Source organism: Crocuta crocuta, unplaced genomic scaffold (genome assembly GCF_008692635.1).
Source record: "Crocuta crocuta isolate KB4526 unplaced genomic scaffold, BGI_CrCroc_1.0 scaffold443, whole genome shotgun sequence".
NCBI lineage: Eukaryota > Metazoa > Chordata > Mammalia > Carnivora > Hyaenidae > Crocuta > Crocuta crocuta.
In genome coordinates this window covers 1692491-1697235 of record NW_027529446.1, presented here as the reverse complement: position 1 = coordinate 1697235, position 4745 = coordinate 1692491, and positions in this window count along the sequence as shown.

Sequence of the window (4745 nt, the reverse complement as noted above, 5' to 3'; positions counted from 1 at the left end):
AATTATTCTCCTTATGGGTTGTATGTAGATTCCTAGGTATTGTAGGATAGTACTCATCTGGGGTGATTCTGCCCCACAGCGGGCACTGGGCGGTGTCTGGGGACATCTGTGGTTGTCATGACTGGGGATGTTCCTGGCACGGAGGGGGTGGAGCCAGGGATGCTGCTCAGCCCCCACAGTGCCTGAGACGCCTCCACAGAGTGAAGCGGCTCTGAATGTCTGTGGGGCGGAGGGGGAGAGACCCTGGTGTAGAACAAAGTATCTAATAGGGTAATTTGCAAAGACCAGGATGCTGTATTAGTTGTTAGTTGTCTGTCTGTCTTTGGCCCACAGCTTTCCTCTTATTTTCCAGAATTCTCCATCCATAAAACCTTTGCCCTCCTCCAGGCCCAGGCGCTGGCTGCATACTCGGCAGGCATTGCTTGAGCGCTGCCAGGTGCCACAACCTCCTGAGTGAATGCACCCCTTCGCCTGTCACTGTCACTGGGTCTTGATCTGCTGAGAGAGGCTTGCTCCAGCAGGACCCCGGGCCGCTCAGCCACCTTCTTCCCCCGCCCCCCTTCCTGTCAGAAGATCAAACTTCCCCTGTCAATTAGCATATCCTGTTTTTAGCGTCTTTCTCTTCCAGGTTTTATATAATCATGTCATTATTAGACGCTGTCACGGGGACCCAGTGCCCCCCCAGTCACACTTTGAAGCGTTCCCTAGCATCAGCGGCTAATTGCCTGTCATCACTCTTCTTTTCTCTTGTTCAGTCAACTTTCACTTTAGAATAGTTTTAGATCCCCAGAGGAAGTGGGAAGGCAGTACAGCGTCCCCACGCAGCCCACAGCCGGGGCGCCTGTGGCCAACCCCTTCCATCAGCTCGGTGCACCCACCAATATTAACAGACCAATATTCCTGTGTCATTATTAATCACACGCCATACTTTGGACTTCTCTGCTTTCCTCCTAATTCTCATTTTCTGCCCCAGAACTTCATCCAGGACCCCCATGTGACATTCACAGACTTCTCAGACTTCCCGAGTGCAGAAACACCGTCCCGCTTGGGGGTGGGGGGCCATTGGGGGCATTACCGGAGGTGAATTCACTTACCAGACCCAGAGGTTCAAGGTGCCCTTCACAGCCAAGGTTTGCTAGTCAGCTGAAGACGAGGTATTTACCAGCAAGTCGGGTGATGGATTTTTTTCAAGGTGACCTTCCGGGCAGCAGCAGAAGTGACCCCTCTGTGGTCATGAGTGTTTTGTGTTGCAGGATGGTCAGAGATCATTTTGCTGGGTGACGGTCAGGGCCAGCGTGGAGCTGTTCCATGTGACCCAGGGTCTAGCTTCAGGATGAGAGGGGCATGCTGCCTCTGCAGTGGTGCTTGGGTATGAGAATTTGTGGCTACATACAGTGCCATGTTTAAAAAATATTTTAATGTTTATTATTTTTGTTTTTCTTTAAGATTAAAAAAATTTTTTTTTACATTTATTTATTTTTGAGAGACAGAGTAAGACAGAGTGTGAGCGGGGGAGGGGCAGAGAGAGAAGGAGACACAGAATCCGAAACAGGCTCTAGGCTTTGAGCTGTCAGCACAGAGCCCGATGCGGGGCTTGAACCCAGGAACCACGAGATCATGACCTGAGCCGAAGTCAGACGCTCAAATGACTGAGCCACTCAGGTGCCCAATGTTTGTTTATTTTTGAAAGAGAGAGAGAGTACGAGCAGGGGAGGGGCAGAGAGAGAGGGAGACACAAGATCCAAAGCAGGCTCCAGGCTCCGAGCTGTCAGCACAGAGGCCGACGCGGGGCTTGAACCCACAAACTGTGAGATCATGACCTGAGCCAAAATCAAGAGGCAGATGCTTAACTGACTGAGCCCCCCAGGCGCCCCTAAAGCAGTTCTAAACTACTAAACTATGAACAGTGTCAGGCGCTGATATAAGCAGCTTGTATATGTTCAGCTATTTAATCTGGAAAACACTCACGGGATAAGTTCTCCCATCATCTCTGTGCTACAGATTCAGAAACTGAGGCACAGAAGCATCCATGAGCCACAAAGCCGGGACAGTGTTCGGCAGCGCTGTGTCTCAGACGTAAGACTATTTGTCCCCGCCCAGCTCCTTTCCATGGGACTCGGTGTAACTATTTAAATTTTGAGTGGAAAAAGAAATCTGTTTTTACACATTCTGTTTTCTTTTTTTTTTCCCTCAGAAATTGGTCCTCTCCTAAATTAGTTGCCTGTCCCTCCATGTTATAGTTCCAGGCGGTGGGGGTTTGATGACCGCAGCCCTGCACAGGGAGCGGCCTGCCCCCCAGGACACGGGGCAATGTCTGGGGACGTCTGTGATCCTCACAACTGGGGGGCTCCTGGCATCGAGGGGTGGGGGCCAGGGACGCCCCACAGAGAACCGCCCAGCCCAGTGTCTGCAGTGCCAGGAGGGGGGGGGAAGACCCTGTGATGCTTGTTTGGGAAACAGTTGAGTCAGATCCCTGCCTGCATGTGACAGAAGAAACGGTGGCAGTCCTGGTCAGAAGGTGTGGAGCAGGTGGCCCCCCCAGTCTGGGTTATGTGGAGGAGGGTGGGGAGCACCTCCAGAGTCACCATGGATCTGAGGTGCAAGGGCACCAGCACTCCAGCCGCCTTCTTGTGCTTGGCTCCCAGAGACCTTTAACCCTGGGGTCAAGCGAATGGTGCCCCCGTGTCCTGTCTGATCAGGGGTGTGATGGCGCCTGACCTGGGCTAGTCCTGGCAGAGCCCGCCATCAGCCGGGTCACCTCCTGTCCCCAGCCCCTGTCCCCCACCTTCCCCTAGGCTCCTCCTCCCCCCCTTCATTTGCAATCAGAGCCTCGTCAGGGTGACATATTTAGATGGTTGCTGTGGTGACGGGGAAGGCTGGGGTGATGGCAGCAGCGAGTGCATGAAGGACAGCGGCTGGGCCTGGGCCGCGTGGCTATATGGAGCCTCCCTGGAGGCCTGGGCTCCTGCTGCACCCGGGGGTGGGGGGCAGGGGGCGTCAGTGTGGGGAGGTAGGGGCTCCGATGTCCCTGTCCCAGCTGCTCAGTTCCTGGAGACGTGAACTGTGGCCCAGGCAAGGGGAGATCTGCCTGTTACTGAATGCTGGGTCCCCCCTGGGGTGGTGGGGGTGCCTGGGGACACTTGTGGTCATCGCGACTGGGGTGTCCTTGGCATCATGTGGGCGGGGTTGAGGGGTGCCGCCCAGCATGGCCCCCACGGAGAGTCATCGCTGTGGGTGGAGGGAGAGACACAGGGAAGAAGATAAGGCAGGGGCTTCCTTCAGTTTCAGAAAGGGGGTGCCGGCATTTACGTTGTGCGAAATTCCAAAGCCTTCGTTTTCTCACCCTGCTGTTCTGTTCTCCGGGGTCCCGTTGGGCTCTCGTGTCTCCCCAGACTATCAGGTCGATAGATGTTGGGAAGCAAGAATATGATGAATCCAGTGCTGCTCAGTGCTCGCCATTAGCACAGGTGATGGCCAGCTACAGGTCTAGGTGGGGACGTGGGTGAGTCAGTGCTGCCGGCAGGAGGGCCGGCTCCCCACGGCTGTCACAGTGAACCGCTGCACCCTGTGGGGACCTCGGACAGGAAAGGGGTGGGGTATCCCCACCATGGCTACAATACGCTTTCCGTTGGCAGAAAGATTTGGCAGTGATCTGAGGGGGCTGGTTTGCGACTNGGCCAAGATTGACCCAGCTCCTCTCTGGGTCTGGTTCATAACAGCTAGTTGAAGCAATCACTGGTGAAATGGGAGCGCTCAGTGATCATCTGGTCTAAGATGGGCTCCCTCTCCCCTCTCTCCTCCCCCCTGCCTCCTTTCTAAAATCAGAATTCTCCTAATTTGACTCTTCAAGATCTTCTCTTAATAGACTGCTTTTCAGAGTAGTGTTAGGTTATGGAAAAATGGAGAGAACAGAGCTCCCACATACCCCCCTGGCCCCCACATGTCCCCCACTGTCACCATCTTGCTTCAGCGGGGCACATTGGTTGCAGTCGATGAGCCAATATTGATATGTGACCGTTAACCAAAGTCTTTGTTGACATTCAGTTCTGTCTTTGCCCCACCCCTCCCCTGGCCCAGGAGGTTGGTGACAGGGTCCTGCCAGAAAAGGGATTTGCCTCCCGGGAGGGCACAGGGCACTCAGAGGTGGCAGCAGCTCTGAGCTAGTGTGTCCGGTTGGGCGCAGACCTTCAAATAGAAGCTGACCTGTCGTCTCCCCTAACACCCTGTTTCATGGCCTTGTTTCTGGCAGTTTCAGATCTCCAGGTTTGGGAGCTCAGGGTCCCGCTGCCCGTGACCCAGCTCACTGTTTGGGGACACTGGGGTGCAGGTGCATCGAGCCCCTCCAGAATTACAAGGGCGACAGAAAACCCCCCCCACACACACCAGGAATTTAATGGCAGAAGACCCCGGAGTGCCCCCGGTTTGTGATCCGCATGTTTTGTCTTCCTTTATCACGTTGATAAATAACACAGCTGCTGGCAGCCGCTGAGAACGGGGCTCCCCGAGCCGCTGCGCCCGTCCCGTAGGCGCGCGGTGGGGTGCCCGCCCCTTACAGTTCACAGGCGAGGCTGGGGCTGGACTCGCCCACGTCCAGCAGCTCTGCGGGGGCCGCGTGGCCTCCCCAAAGCCGTAGCACCGGCCCGGGCACGGAGCCCCCGTGCTTACTGAGTGCGGGCCGTGTGCGCGCTCGGGCACCCGGGGCCTCTGCTCTGGCTAGCGGCGGGGGCGGGGGCGGGGGCGGTCCT